This window comes from Falco peregrinus, chromosome 8 (genome assembly GCF_023634155.1).
Source record: "Falco peregrinus isolate bFalPer1 chromosome 8, bFalPer1.pri, whole genome shotgun sequence".
NCBI lineage: Eukaryota > Metazoa > Chordata > Aves > Falconiformes > Falconidae > Falco > Falco peregrinus.
The window spans coordinates 47,116,275-47,143,308 of NC_073728.1; the positions used below are offsets into that span (position 1 = coordinate 47,116,275).

A 27,034-nucleotide genomic window follows, 5' to 3' on the forward strand; every position below is an offset into this window, starting at 1 on the left:
AAGGCAAGGTAAAATTAATGAAAATGTAAGGAGAGAAAATTCTTTACAAGCAAAGGCTCAAAATACTGTTTAATTAACACATTGTTGATTTAACATTTATTGAAAATTCCTGCTGACATCTGCACACTTTGACAGACAAAGCACAGGATTAAGATTTGGTTTCTGTGGCAGCTTATCTGCTCTTTTTATATCACCTCACATCTCCTTCCTCTCTTTCTTTTTGTCTGTCACACCCATTTAGATTGTAAACCCTTTAATTCTGTTCTGCATATATCTGCAGCTTGGCTTGGTGGAGACCTGACTTGAATTATGTCTTGAACTGCTTATATGGTACTAATTACATTAATAATAATTGACTTCACTGGGCTTTGGATCAACCTCTGAAGGAATACATTTGCATCTCATTACTTACCCTGATGGAGTTCTGCATGTGTTCTTTCTGCAGATGATGGGGATTCTGGTCGGGGGCTCATCCAGGGACCAGTGGAGGACCCCGTGCAGTGGCTGCGGTGGTGAGTGATGTGGTTCCAGCCTGTGGTAGAGCTGGAGCAATGAGATCCCATTTTCCAGTGGATTTGTGCCGTGATGCTGATGGATGTTGCTGTCTGGAAGGTATGCTTCCAGCTGAAGGGTTTGTGGACAGTGTGAAACTTGTGAGGGATCTGTTCACCAAGGGATCTAGGCAGGTTAAATGGGTTATTTTCCCCTTTCTCACAGTAGGGGCTCCATCCCTTAAATTCTTTGAATCACAGCTAAACATACAGACTAGCTCTAACAGATGTTTTAGGTTTGCTAGAGCAGGATTTGGTAGGCTGCTGTCAGCCTGTGTTGTTGAAGAGGTTAGCTAATCCGCATGTCTCCTCTTCTTTAAAAAACAATGACTCTGTCAATCCAGGTAAGGGATTAGTTGATTCAGTGTGTATTTTGTAGACATGGAATTGTTGGTCAGGTACTTATGCCTGCATTTGTTCTGTCTCAGTGAAATACTTTGGTCTCTGTTTCACCTTGTGTGTTGCGTGAGCCCCCTCAGTTACCAGTGGAGAAAAAAAGAGAGACTTTTATTCTTAGGGGACATAGACTCTTTGGGAATCAAGGTGCTGTAAAGTACATACACAACAGATAGTTTTGCAGTCAGTAATATCATCCATTTGTGTCAAAAAAAAGGCTGAAGGTCTTTTGTGTTTGGCTTGTAGAGTACGTACAGGCTCTGCTCTTTGATATCCACATTGGTCCAGGGGAAAAACATGCTGGAAAAGAACCTTTGATTTCAACATTATGAAGGAAAATATGTATGTCTGTAGTTCCCAGGACAGAGTGAAAGCAGGGAAGTTGGGGGATATTAGGAAAAAGAGATAAACAGATATAAGAGAAGGAAGAAAGAAATGTGAAGACAGAAATATTCAAGTATTTGCAATTTTTCTTTCCCTCAATTATACCTAGAAACTACCCCAAAATCAAAGGGATGGCCTGAGACTACATAAGAGATATTTAACCCATAGCAGAAGAGAATGATGAGTGACAGTGTTTGTGGGAAACTCCTGGGTAATGTTAAGCTGCCCAGGTATGAGTGTGAAGAACAGATATGCAGATATGTATGAAACAACAGTAAGAAACAGCCATTAGTAAGATAGAAAGTAAATGAGAGCTTAAACACACCAAATGAGACTTTTTCTTTTTTTTTTTCTCATGACTAAGAGAGAATTAGTTCCTTTTTGCATTAAATATCTGAATTTTGACAAAGTTCCATTTTTTTCATTCAAATGAGGACACAGCATCAGTTAAGGTCTATTCTGGAAACAGATCAAACCCTCTGTTAAAGGCCCTCTCCTGTCCTTTCTGGGTGCTCTCTGAAGGAATAGTTTAATCAGCGCTTCATGGACCCCGGGCAGTGGAAAATTTGTGTGCTGTGTTGCCTATTGTATGCTCAATATAATGAGATACTTAACTATATTAAACCTTTGAATGTGTTTTTAGCTATTACTAATTACAGACAGGGTAACTAAGTCTATGAAAAGTGTCCCAGCACTGGTTGTGTTGGTGTCTGGAGCCGAGACGTTAAATGCACAGATTATCCCTCTTTGGTTAGTTAAAAAACATTGCTTTATCTGGCCATCACCTCTTGTATCTTGATTTTCAAATTAGAATTATTCTAATAAAGTACACTGTGGTCCTGCCTGTTCCATATCTAACAGAAGATATATTAAATCTGTATTTCATTACCTAACAATACCTTGACCTTATCATATGACAGTTGCTCGGTAATAATGTTTTGCCCCTCTTATCTCTAGTACATTCTCCAAAGGATCTTGATGTACTTTCAAATACAGTTAATTGAATCTAGCTGCCCTTTTGTGTGCTAAAATTGTATTAACAATCTTGTTACAAACATCAAAGAGCCGTAAATTAAGTAGTGTTCGCCTAACCCAAAAATTTGTTGCAAAGAATGTTACAAAATGCAGATTTTAATATCACTGTGGCAAAATTTTCTAGCATGGTGCAGAATTCCTGCTGAAGCACAGGTAATGATGTGGATTAGCAATTTTAAAGGTGATTTAGATGGCAGCAGTGGTGACCACTGCCAGGACCAGTAAACTGTCACGTGAAAAAATCTAATACAATGGAAAATCTGTAGCAGCGCAGGTTTAGTGTGCCAAGCTTGAGGTCTTTTGATGCAGGGAATGAACTAGACTGTATTTCTTGATTACTTCTGTCTTCCAGTTTTGAGTGCTTCTTCCTCTGCCTTTTTTTTTTTTGTTTTTTTCTTCCGTGTTCATGTAGACCAAAAGTCTTGGTCAGTGGCTCTCTCTTGTGTTATGTTTCTTTAGGACTCTTGTGTTGAAACTTCTCCTGTTTGTGCTAGGTAAGGAATTTGTTTCCTTTCCCATTAAAATTTTCAGGTTTTTCAGTAAGGATATTCACTGAAATCTAAATCCTTTGAAAGTTGTTCATCAAGCAAACACTGTTCAGATGAGTTAAAATAATTCATTGGCAATTATAAGCACATGCAACATGTTTACTGATAATATTAAGCAAAAATAATGTTAACAGGCTTTTATGCTTGAAATGGTTGAAAGAGGGCAAAGTGATTTAACCTTACAGAGGTTTATGAAGGTAAAAGGTTTTATCCCTGGCCAGTTTTAGTTTCAACATTCTAGGATTTCATAGAAAAAAACCCCAAACAAACAAACAAAAAACTACCAAAACCACAAAGAAACTCACCCACCCACCCCCAGCCAGCTGTAATTAATGTACCACCTACTACCTTGGACTACTCAGAGATTGTCCTGCAATGACTTGCATGGAAAAGCCCAAATTTTCAAGTTGGTATCGTTATAAACTGGATCTTCAGCAGATTATTGCCAGTGTGGGACCTGTAACACACACTGTCTGGATCTAAATCATAGTTTGTCCACATTAATTGAGTTTCAGCTCCCAGACAGCAATGCTGGTGCTAAGCATGACAAGATGTGAAAGCCACTGACTTAATGCTACTGTATTGCCTACCGATGATGGCCCAGCACATGCAGTCCTCCTCCTGTTGTGGAATATATTTGCAGTTTGCTCCTTATCCCAAACTGCTTGTGGGCCAGGGAGATGATGGTTATACTCTGGCTCCTGCTTTGGCTGTAGTTCATGACCTCTTGTTTTCAAATTTCATAAAGTATAGCAAAGTGACAGCAAAACACAAGACGTGTATCTTGCAAGCCAATCTCCTGGTCTCTCGTTGCAAGCCTGTTTCAGCCAAGCGTGCTGCCAGTAGAGTGCCTGTAATCTATGGTGTATGTCTGGGGTTTGATGAGAAAATGTAATTCTATAGCCTCTGTGTGCTGATACGAATTCTCCTGCCTGTGTGGTATGATGTGAGACCACAGCCAATATTTTATGATGCAGTCCTCCGACAGCAAGCTAGTAAGTGAGTCATTTCCTACCGTCCTTTACAATTATACTCTGTGCATTATGGGCAACTCCTTATATATGGTCGCTAAGATATAAGGATGTAGTTCAGTAGTAAGTGCAGAAAGATTTTAATCCTCTCTCCGAGTAGATTTGGAAGGTAATATTTTGACAAGGTATTTTATCTCCCTTTTATGAATCAGGCTTTATCGCTGCATTCACCTCGTCTGTGGGCATGCCTTTGAGGCCAAATTTGTCAATTGTTTGCACTGTCCTGCTGCAGGAGTGCCCTAGAGAGCATCTCCGTAGCACTCCATCTGTTACATCCTCAGGGGGAATATGAGAGCATCCTGCCCTTAAAGTGACCTCTGGACACCTCTGCGTGTGATGTGCCAGACCTGCTCTTGGGGGCACTCCAGGCAAGGAGATGGCTACCTGGCCCAAGAGGCCAACCCGCAGCACCTGAGCCGGGGAGGGTGCCTCTGCAGCCGCACTCTCACGAAGGGGTGGCTTTTCAAACTATTCCCAGCAGATTTAGCATCTGCTGCAATATCTCTCTTGCATGCTTTTGAGAGCTGCCACAAGAGCTCTGAGGAAATTATACCTCTCTTCATCTGGAGGAGGTATGGATAGTTGTGATGAGATCATGGTGAGAAGGCAGCTGCAGAGAAGAGTGACCAGGGATAGATATGGGAATGGAAACAAAGCTGTATGGTGGGGAAGGAGGCTGAGGGGAAACATGTCTTGTTGGATAGAAACACTTCTGTGTAGCACTGACAAGGAAGCTGCACCCAGACAGCCTGTTGTAATGCGGAAGCATGTCAGTTTTTGCAGACTAGGGTTGTGCATCTCATCGTCTGGTGGAAAACACAGAGATCTTCAGCCCTGAGAGCACCCTTGGTGTCAAAGCGCACACTAGGTAGAGTGGCAGGCTGCCTAGCTGGGACCACTGCTTAGCAGCAGGACACTTCCTTTGCAGGGCCTAACACCAAGTTCTTCTGGGCCCCAGTTCACCAGCTGTCCTCTAGCTAGCTGTGGAGCTCCAGCTAGCAGGGGTGAAACTAGACATTTTTCAGGTGAGCTGGTGATCTTCTACCTGGAGCAAGCCGCTATATGACTACTTGTGTTTGCTGCTCATCTGACATAGGACCATGAGTTGTAAATGGTCCTTGATTCCTTCAATAGAGTGTCCTGCTATCACTGGCAGACTTGGGAGAGAGCACCAGTGAGTCCATTTTGGGGTTGGTGAGCTTCAGGCTCTGTGGGGGCAGGTGGGGGTCTCACATACCAGGGAGCATGGAGTGGGACAGCTGTGGGGTAGGAGCATCCCTAAGAGCATCCCGGTTCACAGGGAGCTTGGTCAGTTGTGGTGCGCTGCCGCCGTTGTTGGGTCATGCCGAAGGAGCAGATGGGGCTGCTCTGTTCGGGCTCTGTTACCACAATAGCCCTGAGCTGCAGATCGCTTCAGCAGACCCCCTAGGCAAAACACGGTTGATTATTCAGCATGATTTACCCCCACCAGCAATCTGTGTAATAGTTCATTGGTCATCATGGAAATGTGTGATTTTAAGGTACAGAACAATGCAAAATTTGTTCTTACAGTGTAAGTCGATTTCCATGTACAAAACCTTCGCTACTAGTGCGACAATATATAAGCCTGTAGCTAGTGGAAATCACATGCTGTTATGAGACTATGATAGATTTATGCCATTTGAACAATGGAAGTCTGTTGTTTCGATGATATGATATATGCTGAAAGTTTTCAGACTATATATTTAAATAGAAAATGTTTCAAAGCTCTGATATATGCAATAGAAGACTCATTATGCTGTATAGATTTGTACTCTCAATAGTCTGATATGATTGCACCTCTACATCATCTACTGCCGTCTGTCAGTGCCTGCTAGAGTGCAAGGAGCTTGTAACTAATACAGCACGTGAAGGATAACATCTAGGAGGGGAGTATGGGATTTTATGCTGATTGACTGGAATGCAGCATGAGGCTAAGTGTGCTACAGCGAGGGGACACAATTGTAAAAGGCTTTTAACTTTGCCTGTGAGTCGGGACAGATTTGTACACCCCAGCTTTCGTACATAGAAATGTTCATTCCTATTTGGGCTTGCAACATCTCAATTTTTTATTTTTTATAATTATCATACCACATCTAACCTTTTCTTTGTGTTCTACAAAATACTGCAATGGTTTACCTTAAATAACAAATTTGCTTAATGAAAAGCCTGAGCTCTTGCTTCTAAATCCCATTCAAACTGCTGTCCCACTAAGGTAGATCAGAGGTGAGGACCTTGCAAAAAAGCTGGATTTCACTTTTTAGTGTTACTGGAAAGTCAAGAAACTCAGTCCCTGCATGAATGGAGTGGGTTGTGGGTGAGCAAGCCCCAGAGCTGGAAACCAAGCAATGGAGAAGGATTTTGCATTTCTGCAATAGAAGCGGGTACCTGGCATCTGGCAGCTGATCCCACATCTTTACATCTTTACAACCTTTAGGTTTGTAAAGCAAATGCTGTTTTCTGTCACGTCCAAAATAACTGTAATGGGGTGTCTCAAAGTGCAGATTTATGCATCCTGGTGCAGATGGGAGGAGGTTGTGCATCTACCCATTGCGTGCAGGCACAACTGCCCTTGTGTGCACACACCGAACTCCTGCCTGGGGGCTGAGCAATTGCAAGGAGAAAGTGCAAAAGAGAAAGAGAGGAGAGAAAGAGAGGAGAAGCTGCATGAGAACTTGGAGGTTGTCTGTGCAGCAGGGGTGATTCTGATGTGGGCAAAAAGTTCTGCAGTTCTAGACCTCCTTTTTAATATTCTTACATATCAAAAGATTTCAAAATGTTGACAAGAGACTGTAATTTTCTAAATCACTCCCAAACACATTACAGTATTTTCTAACCCTACCCATGGTCTAAAGTGGTCTAAAATTTGCGGGTTTTAAACACTACCTTTTTTTGGTGTATTTAATTTACTTTATGGTTTACCATCTGAATTTGAAAACTTCCAAGCTGCAATGAGTGAAATGGCATTTTCTCTGTTCTGGATCTGTAGCAGAGAAGCTTTTATAATTTACTTTCTCCTATGTGTTTGCTTCCCTTAATACTTGATTATATGAGTTTATTTATCTGGTTGCTTATACTGCTTATACGTTGGATAAATGGAAAAAGAAAACCCCACCACCCAGCATATTTATTTAAAAACTATATGTATACATAAAGGCAATTGCCTAAGTTGGTAATAGTTTCAAGAGTCACACTTCAGCCATTCTGTGTCTCAGTTTGCTTACCTGTAAAAGAAGTAGAGCAGCTATTTACTATCTCAGGAACTGCTGCTGAGATTTAGCATACTGATTGATGGGCATAAAGTATTTCAGGATCCTTGGAGAAAGATCACTCTATTATTTTTTTTCAATAGAACAATTCTAGAGAGACTTGACAGTCTCCCAGAACAAGAAGAAATTCTTGGCAGATACCTTGGGAGCTTGGTGCAGAACTTGTTTCTTTTTACTGGTCAGTCTTAATGAGAGTCTAGATCAGGGCTGCAGGTTGTTCGCAGGCTGATCTATGGCCATGATGTCATGCTTCAGCTGGGACATATTTTACAGAGGATTGTACCTGTCACTTCCATCACGTTTCTAGGGTTCCTGTAATTATGCATGAGGGCAGTAATAAGCACGTTTAAGCAGCAGTGAGCTAAGCCTGGCGCATCAGGGCAGCCGTTCTCGTGTACCTGATGGCACGCAGGGCTGTAGCTGTAGTGGTGTTTGCCCAAACAGGCTGTGTCTTGCAGCTTGTCTCCTTGACTTGGGAGGTAGTGCTAGCTGAAAATCTGGCCTGTGACTCCGTTTTAGTGATGCAAACAATTTTCATATTCACAAGTGGCTAGACAGGCTCTGCCACCATAGCTACACATCTGGGCAAATGCAAGATATTGTGAGAATATGTAGATGAGAGACTGTTGAGCATTGCTTGGGCACTCTAAAAAGGAGTGTTATTAATAGGTTTCATCGGAAAGTACTCATCATGTTTTAAACATAATTTAAAAAAAACCCAAACATATTCCAGATTCAGTGTAATTTTTAATTGTATGTTTTCTCATTTCATTGGGAAAAAAACTCCAAAATCTAAAAATGACTTATTTCACTGTGAACACAACTCAAATATTTGTAGTGACAAAAATTACTGACCTGAAAGGTCCTGAACTCCAAAATGGTAAGCAAACCTCCCCAAAATTCATGTAAGAAAAAAGCTAGAAGGTAAGCTGACCAGTATGTATGTGTGTCTGTTTTGCTAGGGCAGTGGTAGGGACTAATGCCAGACCCCCACATCACAGGTGAGGAGCCATCGTACTCAGGCTTTGTTTCCTCCATTTGTTGGGGTGGTGCTCGGCCGTGCAGTAGGGGTGGCTGCAGACCAGTGAGCAAAGCCACTGCTTGTGAGGGGGAGACAGACCCAGCCCTCTGTCCAACAAGAACTGACTCAAAGCAGCTAAACTATGAGCACACAAATTGGAATTTTTTAATGTTCCTGCTCTGAGCAGGGTAGAAAAATGTCCCGAGTTTCCACATTTCATGTTGTGCATGGGCACCCTTTCACTGTCCCACAGGCAGAGGGCTGGATGGCTCCTGCACCTCTTGTGATCTTTCCCAAGGCAGTTCCCTGACACTCTTGATTTCAAGGACTGATGCTTCTTGTCCTTAAACTCAAACTAGCGAGTTTGAAACAGTCTCGGTCTTTTAGCACTGTCCTTACTTGCTCTAATGTAGGTGAGGAGGGAATCAAACCCGAAAAGAACACTTGGATTTGGGTCAGAAGTGTGGAGCTCAGGCGATGGCTCAGGTCCCTGTCTAGGTCTCGCCAAGTAAAGACAGCAGACAGGTATATATGCAATGAGTTGCATTTTCATCAGTGAAATAATATGTACGGTATCTAGTGAGCTTGGGTACAATCTGACCGGGAGAGCTGCCAGCACGGATTGCCTATTTCATTGCATGACACTGTCTAATTTCATTTTATTTATTACCCCGTGTAGCACCCATAACAACAACGTCTGGGCGATGACAGAACAATCATTCTAACAAAACACACCATACAGTTTTTATATCCTTTGAGACTTGTACTGGCAACTTTGCGAGACACAACGTTGAATGAGGGAGCCCAGTGCTCTGACCCAGTCTGGCGGTCTTGGTGATGGACAAGCTGTGTGGCTGGGGCAGGGGCTCTGCTCTGCTCACCTTCATCCCATCTGCCAGAGCATTGCTTCACGTCTGCTTGGGCACTAGGTCATCCCTCTGATGCAGAGGACCAGGACTCAAAGCAGCTCAAAGAGCTGACCAGGTTTCCCTCCTCTACAAGCGATAGCAGAATTCCCAGGGGACGCACAGGAACTGTGTGATTTCCCTGAGTGTTCACCTACAGCAAGAGTATATTACACCCTAAAAAAGTGCCAGCTGTCGCACAGACCTGCAGCCCTGGAGAAGCACCCAACCTTTGCTGCACTATTTCTTTTGAATGTTATAGCTGTGCTATTTCTTCTTTTGCTACACATCTGGTAGCTGCACCGATAGGCTTACCCTTCAGACCATTCATTTTTGTCAAAATCCACCTGCACTCCCTTCTTAATTTTGGTTTCGGTTCATTGCACATGAAAAGCTTCAAAAATAAAGGCTATAAAGTTTTTCAGAACCAAGGATATAATTCTTAGTTAATACCCATTTTCAGTACTTTTTTTTTCTTTCTCAAAAGTCTGCAGGGAACTAACAGTTTTAGGATCACACAGAGGAATTTTAGACTAGAAACATTCAGTCTGAATGCATCTGACTGTGACTGCCCATGCTATTCAAGACTGGGAATAGATCCGAGGACCTTTAGATCCCACTCTTTTTGCAATAATCGGAAACAGTTTTACCATAGAGTTGCTAAAAATGACCTCCTAGATTGCTCCTAGCCTGTCACTTGAAGGTCCATTACAGCTTTTCTCCTTCAATACTTTAAAATATTTTGAATTAAATTACTTAGTCATAAGCCAACATGTGAAAAAGATAGAAAAGACAATGCCTTAGTGAAACAAGGAGTATAAAAGGTGACTTGGGGGAATAGGATGTGTAGTGAGACTGGCTGACCTTGTTCTCATCTTTTAAGCACCATTTAAACGTCTGAGATCTTTACAATTATTGCTTTCCCAAGCCTGTGTGAATCAGCAGTGTGTTGCAACCCTTCGTTTACAGAAATGAAAGCTAGATTTTTCAAGCAGCTCGTCTTTCACTCGGGAACATGAGAAAGGGGCGAGATTCCCAAAAATGCTCGGCAGCCTTCTCAGAGCCATGTGTGACGGCGAGCCTTGGACCCATCGTACTGACTTCATGCGCATGGATCCTGCTGAAGCAGGGGAAATTTGAGCTGAGCTGTGTTGAAAATCTGTCCAACTCAAGCATTTTAAAGATATTTAGGCCTTGTTCCACTCAGTATTGTGAGACTTAAGTGAGGCGGGCTGCAGGTTTAAATTCCCTTGAAACTGGTGGCAGGGAGACATTGAGGCATGTCCTAAAATATCCCTGCTCTGCATCTTTGTTATGTATCTTTAAAATCAGACTGGAGATTATTTGCCTACAATTCCACAGACTCAAGTTAGTAGTTTTAATTGCAAGACTATTTCATTTCCCCACAGCTAGCCACAAAATAAAATAATGAGATGAAAGAAAGATTATTCTCTTTACAAATTCCTTAAAATATATGAATATGGCAATGCATTTCTGTAAGGCTGGGCTGTGACCTATTCTGCTGTGCTTCTATGAGATAAGCTGTTCTAATAACTTGTCTTAGATTTTGGTTTCTGACTGAAAGCCTAGCCTTTTTGGTTGGAAAAGATAATATCCTAAACATATGTCTGATGATTGATTCCTCTGCATGTGTGTTCAGTGTGTGCAATGCTCTCTTAAGGGAACAAACACTGCTGTGGTTGAGTCAGCAGGATGGGAACACTCATTTAATCAGTGTTTTTTAGTCAATATTTACTAGTAAGACAAAACAACTTTTTGCTCTGTGGGAAATACAACATTGTATTTTCTAATATGACAGCTTACGGAGAAAATGTTTAGTTTAACCCATTAGAGGTTCTTCTAATGCATCACTAATACAGACAAAACTTGGTTTCTTTCAATTATCATTTAAATTTGATCTACTATTAATATTTCTCTAGAATTTTTCCAGTGAATTGTGTCTAATCATCATCAGTGAGTTTTGCTTCATCTTAATGATCTGGCTGCTTCATTAACACGTGATAGTGTTTCGTTCATGTGGCCAGACAAATTCTAGTTAGAGCATGGACTGCTTGTAGAGCCGTAGGGTGTGTTTTCCAAAACATTTAATCTTGCAGAGATCATTTGAACACCTATCCTCTGTTCCTGAACGGGCAGGCAACCTCTATTGCCTTTTAGACTTATTTCTTAATTTCATCTACTGTTTTTGCAAAAAAAAAGCAATGATAGGAGAATATTCAAAATACGGTTTTTAAGCCCAAGAGCTATGCTGGTAGCTCATGGACATACACTGCCCTTGCCTGAGAATATCAGAGGCATTGGTTATCCACAACTCCCTTTTGTTTTCACAAGACTTGCAAATTTTAAGGGTCTTGGAATGTGTCAGACTGCACCGTGGTTCAGCTATAGCGTGGGGGCTGGGGAAAGGTGGAGAAAGAGTGACACAGGCCAGTTTGTGTTCAGTTCAGTCGTGTGTCTCTCCTTCGGGCATACATATGTGTGCCCTGCGCATGCTGCATCATTGTGAGGGGGATCTTTCCCCTTCCCTGGCCTTCCTTCTGATGTGAAAGCCATCCTGGTGGAGCCCTCAGGCTGTCTCTGTAGGGAAACAGAGCAGCTTAGCCCTTCTGTAGAAAAATAATAAATCTTGAAATCAAGGTTAGGCCTGGGAATTAATATTAAATGTGAAAACACACTGGGCGAGCCAACAGTTTTTTTGATTCTTCAGTCTAATCTTGGGATTTTTACAGCCGGTTACATTCTGTAAAGCATCCCCGCGATGCGTAGTGTGCAACTGCAAAGCAAGAAAAGAGGTGTTTTCAGACTAGTGGTAAGGGTACTGAAATGAACTGGGGTGCGAAAACATGAGTCCCCTGTAAGCAGTGGTGTTTGTATCTGTGAGCGTGTGTGTGTCACCCAGGGTTGCTATTGTCTTCTGGATCTGGGGAAACCTCACCCGAGTGCTGCAGAGGAGTGGGTAATTGGGCAAAACAATGGCAAGGCCACAGAAACAAGCAATTCGTGCTCTTGGGGAGCACAAGTCAAGTCATTCTTGTCATCAGACATCCCAGTCACCTGCTGGGATACCTGGGGGAAAAATTAGGGTAGCAAAACACATATTGTTTCTTTTGTTAGAAGTGCCAAGTTCGGTGGAGATGAATTGGCCATCTGTTCCACTCCCAGTGACGTTCTGGCAAGCTGTAAAGCTCATTTTTATACATTGCCACTTTCCATCAATGCTAACAAAAGTCAGAGGGAATTGTTTGGTTTTTTCCTTAGAACATTCTTTCTTTTGACAATGTGCAACCAAGAGCCTTTTCCACAAAGTTTTGTTCTCCCTCTGGCCTCTCCATGTTTGCACAAGACATTCAGGTACCTTATCTCCAAGTAAGAGAGTAATCAGACACCTATTTAAGCTTGAAACTCAAACCTCTCAATGGACTGCCCAACAAAGAGCTCTTGTCCAGGCAAACACTGTTCATCCTGGTGTCAGTTCTTTAGCTGATACAGTCCCTGGCTCTGTGCACGCTTCGTCTTGTAGGACAGTCCACATCTCTCCATTATGGTTAGGGTCACGACCTTCTCCCACTGTTTTCCTTTCATGGCACAGATGACACACTGTGGTCATTAGTTACATCCTAATTGACTGCCGTGGGCCGCAGAGGTATCCTCTAACACGCTTCTGAAGCTGCAGTCTCCCCCTGCGTCTGGATGCTCAAGCTCTTCTTGCATCTGATAAAGTGCATCTGATTCCACGTACTAATCATCGTCACCCAGGGTGGTTTTATCAATGTGGGAATGTGGAATTCAGCCGGTGTGCAGCATATCTTATATAACATTATATATCATGTGAAGATGTGTAAATCTTACGCTGCTGAGCTCGTGCTTATGGTTTTCAAGAGAGTCAGTAACACTTGGCTCTGGCACACACAACTGTCTCACTGAGGTCCCACCTTTCCACTGGCTGCTCGAGGGTAGGGTGAGGTTGTTGGGAAGACAGAGGGGAGAGAAGTGACTCTACAGTCTCTGAAAAGATGAAGCTCCCTCCTGTCTGGAGAAATGGATTTGTATATATTCAGGTTTTCCAAATTGCTGTAAATAGTTATAATAATAATTCTTTACAGTATTTTTCCTTTCCTGAATGACTGTTTCTGAACACAGGCCAGAATGAATTCTCCTGTGTTAGGTTTTCTGTACGTACGTACTTTGAAATTCCATTTTACTAAACAAAATTACACCTTTAAAAGATGTTTCTGAGCTGTGTAAACTTGTTAATGAAGTCTCACTTCATTCAGTTTGATATTCTTTTAATATTGCAGACAGAACGAAATCAAACACTGCTTTGGTTCCAAAGTGACTTCTTGCTGTTATGAAAAATACAGATAAAATTGCATTTGAATTTTCCCACCAGATAGTTTTCTTAGATATATTTAGCTATAAGGCTGTAGGAATTATCTTCTTTTCAAAAAAACCTGTAACAGTAGCAGGTTTGTGTTTTGTTGAAGTCTTTCCAGAGTTTCTATTCCAGCTCCCTTTCCTCAGCATGGCTATCCCATGTCCTGGCTGCGGTCTTCTGGTGGTACAGGTGGCAAGTGATGGGGACAGTCAGGTGAGCTCTGGGGAGCCAGCTCTGCCCTGATGGGTGCTTTGTGGAGCCTAAAGCCCCCCAAAAGCCTACCGTGCTCTGTCACGTTAACTGTGACAGCAGCAGCAGAGCCTGGTTTGCTGTCAAAAGACTGTTAAGTGTAGTAAGCAGCACCAAACAAATGTCCTGTGACAACTGTCAGGCCATTAAATTATAGAATAAATAACCCCAGCCTATTTAGATACCTAATTAGCTTCTGTATGATTACTGGAGTATGAAATAATACTTGGGTGCTGGAAAGGAGCCAGGGAATGTTTATTTACCCCTCCCACCGCTGCGTGGATTGCTGCTGGCAGGTAACTAAATCCAATAATTACTAGCAGGGGAAAAAAAAAAAAGGCATGTCTGCTGTTCTCGCTCCCAATTGATGACAATTCAACAGAAGAAGGGAGGTGAAAGAAAGACTTGGAAACCAGAAGAATTTGAAACTCTCAGCTTTAGACACAGCCCCCTTCTTCCTGCAGCATGTCTCCTGGAGAGGTGTGGGGGGGGAGGTGCTCTGCAGGAAGAAGGGGACCCTGCCACCTGCGGCACAGGGTGCAACGCAGAGGAGTGGAGCTGGGCATGCTTTGGGGTAATTTTATCTAAAGATAGCCTATCTATTTTGAAATGAGTTGCAGACTCCTGTGGCTTAGTTTTTCCCTTCACATGCCTGTGGCTCCATGGCTTTGATGCTCTTCACGATTGATACCAGTGAAAGAAATGTAATTGAGCCCCTTAAGCTTAGTTTTGTGGTCTGGTTTTGTGTGTATGTGAGAAAATAAGGAGACAACCTGTGATACTTACTTTGTGTCTATCCATTAGAAAAAAACTAGCTCTGGGACGCTTGAAACTCGCCTGGCATTAATGAACATCAAGAAGTCATGCCAGAGCATGGCTGGTAACACACCAAAAGTACCCAGGTTTGTGTTTCACCCTGTAAGTTTCCTAGAGCTGATCATGAGGAGCTGAGCCCGGCCAGCAGCTGCAGTGCAGATCTCGGAGCTGAAACCCAACACTGACAGCAAAATGAAGCCCAATGGGTGGTAGAGAAAATCACCGCAGAGGAGAAGGACTCCTCCAGAAAGCCTGCTGGTGTGTAATACGGACCTGCCTGCTTGCATTATTTACACCGGGGGCTTTGGCTGAGACTCGTGTTAAAGGCAGGACCATGCAGAGCTGCTGATGCTGCGGTCACTCCTGATCTTGGTGTGTCCTGTGGGAGGAAATGTCCTTTTCTAAGCTGCTGTGTAGCCAGGAGAGAAGCTGTGCTTGCCTCTCTTGCCCAAGGTAGGCTGGGGCGGTGTGACATGCCATGCTCCCTGCCCTGCTCCAGCTGAACGCGTAGTGCCCGAGGTGGTCCATCTTCCGGTGCTACTGCTGTGTAGTTTCAGAACCTGGTTTTGTCAAAATGATTTGTGTGACAGCACCTAAGGCTGCATAAGGAGGCTGGGGAAAGGGCTCCGGAGGGTGATACTGGGCTCAGGTCTGGTGCCATTGCTGTCTGCTAGTGGCTAAGGGCAGGAACGGCGGAGCTCAGAGCCTCCGCAGGATGGCACATCCCTTCAGGAGCTGTTGCCTCCCTGCCCCTTCCCACCTGAGCAATTAGCTGTCTCTCGAGGCTTCACCCCTTCTTATTTTTCTCACAACCGCCTGATAAGCAAATGCGGTGCTGGGAGTGACAAGGTGGAGACAGCTTTTAACTGTGGCGGGGGAAGGGAATTGAGGAGTGCAAAAAATTTACTGTCCTGTTCATCACTTTTTAGTGTGGTTACAGGCATACACACATGTCCGTATTTTGTAAGGAAACAAGCCCCACGTGTTAATTCTCTCCCCCAAATCTATGGAAGGCAAACTCCAACTGCGGTAGTAAATTACATGCAGACACATGACACAGGTATATTGTTGGGCTAGGATTTTTCCACTCTGTGCATTTAATTTGACTCAACAGTGTCGCCCCAGTTTCTGCAGATTCCACACTCTCAATCATTTCTATTACTCCCATAAGGAGAGAATTTTGCTTTATTTCTTTCTTGTGTGCTTGCACCTGCTGTGTTTTATTGTCCTCTTTAACCCTTTCACAGCACAGGTATATTCTCTCAAAGTAACATGCGGTTGATGGCTGTCTTGCTGTGCTGCGGTAGGAAAGGGCCATTTGGTGGCTTAATGGGAGGATGCAGCAGGGAGGGGAGGCTCAGGAGGAAGAAGAGGGGAGGCAGAGCAATCTGTGGTGTTGTGTACATTGGTGCCCTTCTGGTGATCCAACCCTGTGGTCTAGAAATGTGGTTTCAGCTTTTGCTTTGAAATATGTCATGAGAAGTACTGCCAATACATACCGTATTCCTCTTTTGTCAAGCACTTGAGTCATTCTCCCATAGTCTAAGAGCTGTAAGAATTACATCTTTGAACAAGGGTATTTGACAGTTAGTTTGCAAATCGGATTCATATTTCAAAAACAAGAAGGAAGTAGGCTGGGGGTTGGTCGCCACACCAGTGTTTTCATATTCTTTTAGGGTTTTTGTCTGCTTTGCCATCCAGTTGGAAAATAATTTCAATAGCCCAGGTTTGACATTATCTTTTCTAACGAACCTATAAAGTTGTGCAAACAACTTTCTGAGATTTCCTTTGGGTGCTCACTGATGGCTCCAGCAAGAAGACTTTTATGTGTCTTGACTTCTTTTTAGAAGTTTTGAGATGTGTGATCTTGGCTGGGTTTGATAGTGCTGCTCTGCTGAAAGCATCCACTCTGCATGGGCTTTGAATCCTTGTAGACCACTGACTCCAGAGGTCCTTGTTTGAAATTTAGAATTATCATATCTTGTGCATTTCCTCAGAAGACTTCAACACATTTTGCAAATTTAATTAATGCTCATCCATCTCAACATAACAAATTGAGGCATGGAAAGTTAAGCTTAGCTGCTTTTGTTCAAGATGATAGAAGCTGTAACCTAGAGCAGAGCTCAGCACTTAATATGCTAAACACATTTCTTGCATTTTACTAGCAAATCACACTTATTCCCACGTTTTATCAACATCTTTGGTTGGTCCTTCCCCTTCCGTTTACATTTCTTTTCAGTGAAATGTAAGGTTTTCCAAAAGTAAAGCAAATTCCTAAGCTTTTCAGCTCACGGTGAATGCTTAATGTTTTTGAAAACAGGAAGAAATTGTAAAATGGAAATGATTTTCAGGAATTGTCATGCACCTTCAGTCACCCTTCCCAACTTTCAGTGGGTTTTGTGTTCTCTTTAAGACTTTCTAAAAAATGGTCCACACAAGTCCAAATATACCGACATACAGCGGAGTAGTTTCAATATCTGTTGGGGGTGCGTGCCACTCTCTTCTGGTTCCCTAGGACTGACAGGCATGAGGGACGTAGGGCAACCTGCCCTGAACAAGCAGAGTTTTGTAGGCTGAAGCTCTGAGGCTTTTGTGAGATGGAATGCGTGTTCAGGAGGATGAATAAAGGCAAAGGATGGGGAATGCCCATTTCTCAGTTGTGCAGAAAGGAAGGGAATTAGTGATGAACAGAGGAAATATGTAATGGGTCAGGCTGGGGAGAAGGGGAGGTCACAGTCTAGATCCAAGATCTACAGGCAGAGCCAGCAGCACCCACGAGACACTGCTCTGGTGGTGTGGAAATTCAAAATATGGCTGTGTGTGCTCCCTGTGCTTCTGGAACATTGCTTAGATCTTCCTGAGGTCCAGAATTGAATAACCTGAGAGTTTCCATCGGCTCAGCTTCCCATATCTCTATGCCCCATTAGGACTCATGACTTGTCCCTCTTCTTGCCACCTGTTCTTGGTGGCAAGTGGTTTAATTAACACCATGAATGTCCATCTTGTTACTGTAGGTCTCCAGCCTTGGCTTATGTTGTTACGGCTGCTGCAGATCAGACAGCAGAGCTTCTGTTTTCTGTAGATCTATCATGGCATCACTTAAGTCAGTCTGTGGTTTTCTTGAAAATAACTCAGCTACTCTTGTAGCTAGAAAAAAATGAGATTGTGGAAAGACAGCATGAAAGCAGGAGCCAAACCCTGCATCAGAAGATAAAACCTGTGTGATAGTGGCTGTAGAGATGTGTAAATAGTCATCTCTTTGCAGGTACAGCTTCCCTCTGCATGGTCACAGTGATGTAAACAGAAGGAAATGCAGGTTTTCTGGGCGTGCATGTAATCTCCCACTAAATCCACCTGCTTAACTTCACAGCATCTTGCCTCCAGCTTCTCCTGGGTATATATTTTGATGAAAATCCCTCAGTCCCAGTCTCATGCAACCTTTACTGCTGCTGCTGACTTCAGTGTTGTTCCTGTAGCTCATCCCAAACCTAGTCAAATATTTCCAGAGAAGGGTTTAATTATAGAGCATTCTTCCCATGTTTTATGACATTAGCTAAGAGTGAGTTCCCATCCAAGAACTGAAGAGCCCACATTTGTTTGATTATCCACTGTAATGTTTGTTTTTCTTCCCATCAAACAGAAATGGACTTGTCACAACACATGTCACTCTAGGGGCAGGGAGGTGTGGGTGAGAGGAGCGTGTTAGCACATCACTCCTTGAATGAGTTGAAGCAGTGTTAATAAACCCATGCACAATCCTGAAGACCTTCCTGGAACCTCTGTCCAAGACCCAGTTTCCTTCTGGGTATCCAATATTCCATCAGTGGTGAAGGAAAATGATGTCTGCAGAGGTGCTAATTGCTCATGTTTATCAAAAGTCCAAGAGTCTGCAAAAAGGTGGGGGAGCATTTACAGCTAGGAAACTTCTCTTTGCCCAGCCGCTCCTGAGAACTCGGCCAAGGTGATTTATGGCCCCATTCACCACTGAATGCTTCACGCGGGGCTGGATTTTTCTTTCAAGCAGTTGAATGTTTAGTATAGAAATGATTAGAAGTGACTAGACTAGTGTATGACTCAGAGGCTGTAATAACGAACAAAACACACAAATAGCTGTTTATAAATAACAAAAGCTGCAACAAATTAATGCTCCACAGCTTGGCTCTAGAAAAGTTAGAAAGCAAAGAGCAGACCACTTAGGTAAAGGAGGTTAGCAGGGAGTGCTAATCTAGATAAGGTTTGTGTCTCGGTACTTGCAGTGTTGCAAGACGTGAGAGAAGTTTTATCCATAGTTGGGCTCTACTGAGAGAAGTCAGCGGCAGGAGGCTGATGGTTGTGACACTTCACTGTCCAAGTCTGGCATAATCAAAGTCCTCTTCCTGCCACACCACTGTTGGACTGATTCCATTTAAAGGTGATAACAGCTTTGAATTTAGTTACAAAAGGATAAGGAATACAAAAAAGTGAAATACACAAAATTTTAATCGCCAGGTTCTAAGACATTTGGCTGAAGGAACTCCTGTAGGACTAACCTCTTGGTTGAGGATACAGTCCTGGACGCAACCACTAAACTCTCCTTTGGCTACTGCTGGCTTAAAAGCGTTCCCTATGCAAATACACAGCAGGAGGAAGTCAGTGACTTCTTGCTGCAGGAAAGGTCAGGAAAACTTTCAGTTTTATGAAAATGCTTGGCCATCAAATGTTGCTGCCAAAGGCACAAAGCAGAAATACATTTGCAAGTGACTCAGACAAGAAATGTATTAATAGGTCTTTTTAATACATGGAAGTTTATTCACGTCCTATCTTATTGTCATAAAAATAACATAGCAGCTGAAATGCTGAAGGTCTTTTTGTTAGTTAGGATGTTTGGCTCCAAGGAAGGTGTTCTTGCCTGGTACTCTGGAACCAGCCTGCAGGCTGATAGACCGATGAATAGGGTGTTCAGGTTTGGGTAGTGGGGGTTCGTGTTAGAGGAGGCTGCCCCGTGCCGGACTCTCATGGTTCTGGCTTGTTCCAGCTGGCTCCGCTGGGCACAGCTGAGCCCAGCAGCAATGCTGGTGGCACCTCTGGAAAAGCATATTTAAGAAAGGGCAAAACCACCGGACGGACAGAGGAGGAGGGGAAAAGAGTGCCTATTTTAGCAGGCAGTAAATTAAATTAATTTTCCTCAAGTTGAGTTGGTCTTGCCTGTGACGGTAATTGGCTAGGGATCTCCCTGTCTTTACTTCAACCCCCAGGTCAGGTGGTGGTAGCCAGATAGCCACTGAAGGTAATGTTTGGTGTGCAGTGGTGCAAGGTCCCCTCTACTTTGTTTTCTGCATGGCCAACATGTTATAAAAAGATCAAGTGTCCAATGGGTCATTCTAGGACTTACTCTAAATATGGAAGAAAAAAGATCATCATGCTTGATTGTGGTGCTGGAGAGCACAGGCTAACTCAGAGCTTTATGGCTTTCCTGGGTATCTTGGGAAAACCACCCCTCTCATCCTGTGCCACGTAGTTCCTTGTTAGTGCTCTGGAAAATGACATTAGTAGAAGAAAGGGCCCCAAAGGATTATTCAGAAGTTTTCCAGTGTTTCCTAGTAGCCTCCAAGCAGGAATTTGCATTAGTCAGCAAATTACTGGGTTAGTTGACTTTGAATACCACAGTCGTGTTCTGGCTCTATTGCCCTCTTTCCCTCTGATGACAATAAAATTGTAACTGTGAGCTCCTTTAGTTGCAGAAGCAAGTGCAAACCTTTCCTAGTCATTGAGACGGGAGAGAAGATACTTCTTTTTGAAGAAAGATAGTTCTGAGCTGTTGGTAAACTTAGTTTTGAAGCATAAAAGACAACCCTGTTTTATGTTAATCTACAAATTGAGGCTTAAAAGATTCCACCGATCCTTTCAGAGCATAGCAGACAACAATGTCAAATACTCACTTGAGGAAAAAAAAACGTTAAAAGAGACAGCAAAAATAACACATAGTGAGAAAGGGTGGAATGGTATTTTGATTGTTCTTCTCCAAGGCTTTTTCCCCTCCAATTTAAGCCACGCAGCTGTTACAGATCTGCTAATAAGTTAGAATTAATTGACTTTATTTGATTTTATAAAATCATTTGGAATAAGAAATATATTTTAATGAAATGTGTAGTTGCACAGCAAAAGCTGCTATGAAATTCTTTGTACAGCCCTGTACCAAAGCCAGAATGGGCTAGAATCATTGTTTTAAACTTGGGTAACAAATTTGGGATTTTACAGATTTCTTTGTATTTGATTAGTCTTCTGTATATAGAAAGTGTATTGAAACGTCAGAATATAGAATTAATGGGAACTGGGGAGAGTCGACTGGAACAGCTTGTAGTTACCTGCCAAGAAACCGTGAACTTTAGTAAAAGGTAATTCTGGCAGGGGGAGATCGCGACCACCAACTCATATACCACCTACCCAAATCGTACCCCAGACCCATTTCTGGACCTTTCTAACCTTTACTGCGCAGAATCGGATATGGGAGGAGAGTATGTTAATGATTTTGGGGAAATACTATGATTATGCATGAATACTTAATGAATATGTATGAATAAGTTCTATATATGGTGTATGATTTTGAAACTTGGTGTGCGTTGATCGTGAGGAGACTCACTCATGCACCCAGCCGTCAATAAAGAAGTGTCTGCTTATCTACATCACATTGGTGTCGATTAAGTTCTTCATTCCGAGATTTCGGTGACAGTTTTTGGCGACCCAGATGGGACCTCGCTGAGGGAGACCGGAGGAGTCAGGGATCTGATCGGTTCCAGCCGGCACCGAGGATTTCTTGGGGATACCCATCGATCCCCAATCCGTAAGGCTCTTCACGATGTTCCCTGGATTTTGGTAAGACACTTATTTTTTTTGTAATTGTAGTAAGTGGGTTAGAGTCCCACTAAAGTAAGCGCACTGTAGGAAGTGGGTTAGAGTCCCACTGTATTTGTCTGCATGTCAGATGCGGCGAAAGCTGCGCAGGGCTGGACTAAAAGAATCCTAGGGGGAGTGGAAGTTTAAGCGTCTGCCCGTAAGAGATAAGCGAAAGCTATTGCGGGGTTGGACTAAAAGGATCCTTTTGGAAGTGGAAGCCTAGGCATCGGCCCACAAGACATAAGTGAAAGCTATTGCAGGGTTGGACAACAGTGGAGATAAAAGAACCTATATGCTATAGTGTTCTCTAAGGTAGCACCTTTAACAAGAAGATAGAAGTTTTCTTTGTGTGATACGGAATTGTTTACTTTGGTTGTGTATTGAGGAGAAAATTAAGAATGTATAATATGGTGTTATATACCTTTGTTTAAGGTAACAATTGTGGAAAAGTGTGAGTGTGGCTGTAAGGGTGAGACGTGCAATTGAGCACAAAAGCGAATGTGGAGTTTGGATCTGCGGATCGGAGTGACAGATTTGAGTGATTGTGTATTGTACTGTAAAGTGATTTTACCATGGCACCTAAGTTAACTCAGTTGTTTAAAAGTAAAAGTATGGGTAATCTGGCTGCAAATGACAAAATCCTGAAAAATTATCCGGGGGAGATTTACACGATGATTTGTGAAAGAGCCAGATGATTGAGTATTGTAATGATTGGTGGCCTCTGTATACATTGGATGATCAGGAAAAGTGGCCTACAAGTAGGACACTGAATTATAACACTGTTTTGCAGTTAATGCTGTACTGTAAAAGAGAAGGGAAATGGAGTGAAATGCCATATGTGGATTTGTTCTTTTACTTAAGACAAAGAAAGGATTAGCAGGATGAATGTAAGCTAACTATTAGAGATAATTTGGTAATGGCTATAATTTCTGATAACAAGAAAGTGAAAAAAAATGTTGCTCAACCTGTGAGATTGGGAAGGACTGTTTGAAGAAGAGAATTGCCTCTGAAATTGATGAAGGACCAGAATTAGATATATCCCCTTCTAGGAGAGAAAGGAATCGGGGTTGAGAATTTAGGGAACAGGAGCAGGTGGAGGAACCTGGAGATTATTGGCAAGTAGATTTTTCAGAGTTACCTAGACAAAATAGGTACCGGTACATCCTGGTGGGCATTGATACTTTTACAGGATGGCCAGAAGCCCTTCTCTGTCGCACCACACAAGCAAAAGAAGTAGTGAAGTGGTTACTACAAGAAATAATTCCAAGATTTGGGGTTCCTATTGGAATTTCTTCTGACAGAGGTCCACACTTTGTTGCAGAAGTAGTTCAAAGTATTAGCAAAGTATTGGGTATTATTTGGGATTTACATGTGTCCTGGAGGCCACAATCTAGGGAAGGTAGCAAGGATGAATCAGACTTAAAAAAGACAAATAAGTAAAATTTGTCAATAAACTAATCTAAAGTGGCCTCAGGCGCTTCCATTGACATTACTATGAATCAGGGTACAGCCAAAGAGTGGAACCTCAGTCAGTCCTTATGACACAGCCAGAAGTATTAGATCGTGTGACAGTATATGCAAGTAACGGCACAGTCAGTCAGACAAGCCTGCTTATCTTTTCTGGCATAATTATACCTGGCATCACCTTCTTGCAAGCTTCTTACTTGGATTAAATAGCAAAATCTAGGAAAGAAAAATAGTCAAGTTATATTGCAGCACAGCAGCTGGAGCTCTTATATGAGCCAAATCATGCAACTTACTGAGTGCCCCTGGCTTCTTTGGGTGGCAAGAAGATGCATAATGCTCAGAACCTTTTTACATGTCAAGAGCAGCTGACTCAGCAGAATCATGCAAGGGAGAGTTGTCTTCTCCAGCCACTGAGGCTGTTGAGTCAAGACTGGAAACTGCCTGGATGGTCTGTGGTAGCCTGTGTACAGGGTTAGCTGAGTGATGCACAGTCAGCTGGGTGGCCAGCTGGGGCTGGCTGCGCAGTGGGACTTGAGTGCCCGAGTCCAAACTCCCTGGGCAGCCCAGGTATCTGCGTCTTCTCAGCCTCTGCCCTGGGGCTGGGGCTTGCGCTGGGGCTGGGATATGCAGAGTGAGGGACTGCAGTACTGAGGTGTGGAACTCATCACTTCATCTTGCCTGAAATCCCAATGGATCCAAAACTACTTTCTGTGCAAGTGCATCCTGCCGTGTACAGTGTTCTCCCTTATACTGGGGTGGGTCTTAGACTCTGCTGGACACTGGTGGTGACTGATAACAAAGCCAAACACTTGCAGGGTGGTGTTTCCCGTTGTCCAGTGACACACTGCATTTATTATAGTCACACATAATCGTAGTGATGATGTAAGGGAGTGCAGTGCAGCACAGTCCTACCACGTGGAACATGCTGCTTGTGAGAGCTGTGGTACCCCGAGAGGCTGCATGCTCCTGCACTCTTCCAGGAAACCTGGCACAGGTGGTATTTAATGCTGAAAACCCAGTCCTGGGTTTTGTAGCTCATGTCTAAAAGGTAAAGAAGTGGGAGACGCAGCGTGGTATTAGCAACTTCTAACACAGCTCCTCTTGGATGCCTTGAGGTCATCCCTGTGGAACTACATCATGTCTGGTTCTTTCAGTCCTGGCCATGAGCTGTGCCTCACCTGTGCTTTTGCTGAGGACTGTGTGTTTTAACGCGGTCTTCATCTCTTTTGTATACAAAGCTCTAGAGAGCTCTTCCATGGATTTACTTGAGTAATTCCTCCATTTAACCATGTGCAGAATCCTTCTTATCCCCCTGATTCCCTGGCTGTAGTGTGGTTTCTATCAAGCAGTACAAGCTAACTGAACTGGGGTAGGTCAGAGCACCAGGCAGGCTTGTGAGATTTGGTGGACACCATGCAAAGGGCAAAGTGTGGTTTGTCTGAGGCCAGCTGGGGCCAGGTTTGGGTCCCTGCACCCTCCTCCTGTATGCTTTATTCCTTGTGTGCTCCCTGCAGTTGCTGTTGGGAAGAAGCTCCTCCCCCGAGGATGGGTATGTCAGTCTGGCCAAGGGAAAGCAGTGGCCATCTATTTAGAGATTTCATCAAAACCTGAGAAACATTAATATTAGTCATGCTCAGAATTGGTTTCCAAAATTCTTGCATTGAGAAAGATTTCACTGGGGGCCAGTTGTGCTAAGCATCCGTCTGACACTTCAACAGGGGGGCAAAGGGTAATGCAAAATTTTCTTTTCTTTGATGCAAAGCTGCTGTAAATGGAGAAGAGTCACAGAATTAAGAGATGGAAGGTACCTGTTAGGTCATCTTGTCCACCCCCCTGCCAGTGAAGGACTTCTGAAGTATCTTCCTAAGAATATTAATGAGTCTAGTTATAAAACAAGTCAAGTAGTAGGGCTATGCTGCTTTCCTGGGGGAGGCTATTCCCAAGTCTAATGAGTTTTGCTCTTCGGTAACTTTCCTTGTGTCATAGCTTTTTCTGTCACTTTTATTAATGAGGTTTTGCTTTAGTGCTGTGATACTTTTCTGATTTTTGCTGATTCACCGATCTGAGGGCCAGGAAGGACTACTCGGCTTGAAGCTTGACCCTTTCCTAACATTGTTGAATCAATTTCTGCACACTTAGATTTTGCATGAGAAAAAACTTTCTTTGCAGCTAAGGCAAAACATCTCTTCAATTCCCTGAATAACGATTGGGAAGAGACTTTGGCACATGACTTCAGAGCAGCTCTGACTTATCCTGGTACCCAGCTTTTAGCTCATGTGGGAACTGGCAGGTCCTGCCAGCAAGGCATTCCTGTTCAGGTGGGCATTCTGCATCACACTGCCTGGAAATCTCTCTTTCAGCCACACTTTTCTTTTTTCTCTGCCATATGAGCACAGGGCTTACATTGGTATCTGATCTCCAGCAAAACAGTCAACGCCCTCGTGCTACCTTGTGTCTGCGATGCTTGAGGAACGCAGCTTGCAGGGCATTTGGGACTTCCTCTGTTCCCACTAAAATGCCTGACTAAGCTGTGTGGAAGTAAGGTCAGGGTCAGGGTAGGTCCAGACCAATGTGCTCAAGCACCCGCTTCCCAGCCAGCCATGCATGTGAACATTAGAAATGACGTAAGGCACTGAGTGGAACCCAAATGCAGGAGTAAGGTCCAACTACAAAGTCCGAAGTGCCGTGCCAACAGACCATAGAGGCTCTGGCTGTAAGTACATATTGCTGGCAGGAGAACAGCAGTGAGAAAAACAATCCCCAAGCAGTAAATATGGGCAAAGCTCTCAACATAATGGAAAAATACAGATGCATCTGTGTTAGAGTCTAAGACCTCTCTACAAGAGTGATTTCTAACCCCCACGTTTCCTGCTAGCGTCGCTTTCCTAGAAATGGATACTGTGTCCTCTCTAAAGGACTCAACTGGGGCCTCTGGCTCTACTGCCTTCCCTCACCTGCTTGGATGCCCGCTTGTTCCTGGAACTACAGCATACGGAAAATAGCACTTTACAGAGCTCTTGCTAAATTCTGTGGTTGAAAAGGCCTGCAAAATGAGCTATGGAAGTGAGTGTACGAAGATACTGCTTTCAGTGTACATTTAATAATGGGGTCATTTGGGCTCGAGCCTTGTAGAATGATCTTCTACATGTTGTTTGTCTGCTGTCTAGCTTTTTATGTGACATGATTTCTTAGTGTAGAGCAGAGCTGGTGGCTGTACATCTAACACAGCTCTTCTGAAAAATGCTGGTCTTTAAATACTTCTAAAATTTCATTTTGGTAAATTTTCCTATTCTAGCAAATATTTGGGATTTTTTTTATTGTTAATAGGATTAAAGTACTTCAAATCTTATGAGATTTTTTTTGAACATTTTTTCTTTCTTTCAACTGGATTTTTTTGTAAATGAAAATTACAGATTTCCAAGAGCACTCTGTTTTTAGAAATTATCAATGATTTTTAAGTATCTCCAGCCATTTTGCCCTACTTTCACTAATCTTTGAACCATCTGGCTGATTCCAGCCACGCTGGAGAGAAGAGTAGAAGTCATGCAGGTAACTTTCAGGTTCATCAAAACAGGTTCCAGCTGGAGATTAGACACCGGAGAGCCTGGAAGGAGCAGAGGGAGCAAGAGAATGAGCATGGCTGTGACTGCTGCTGGTAGCCTGGCACAGTGATGGGCTTTAGAGAAAAGTGTCTTTACCTGGGTTGCATCCCTTCCCCACTGCATTTCCCTTCTTGGCTTCCTTCTCAGTGCATGTTGAAATAGAGGGCAAGTTTTTCTGGACAGAGACATCTTTTTCAGTGCACCATTACAGCACACAGTTTCACACGCTTCCAGTTTCGGATGACTACTACAATAAATAACAGTCATCAAGCCACTCACCTGATCCATTCTCCTATGGCAGGGATTTTCTTGGTTTGTCTTCTGGTTTTCTTTTTACTTCTGGTGATTCAAAAAGATGCTTCCCCAGAATTGCTGTAATCACTGAAAATGATGGATCTGTCCTTGTCAGTATTCCTTTCCCAGCTCCTTTCTGAACACTTCTCTCTGTTCTGCTGGTAACACTCATCTGTATG

General features: G+C 43.1%; 1 long non-coding RNA gene across 1 annotated transcript in view; it reads left to right on the plus strand.

The window, feature by feature from the left end:
* Positions 1-449: 449 nt before the first annotated feature.
* The window catches only part of LOC114010761 (uncharacterized), a 105,395-nt gene continuing 78,810 nt past the window's right edge, over positions 450-27,034 (plus strand). Inside the window, exon 1 of the long non-coding RNA XR_003552399.2 lies at positions 450-512. This is a non-coding gene — a long non-coding RNA (uncharacterized LOC114010761). The remainder of the gene's footprint in view (positions 513-27,034) is intronic.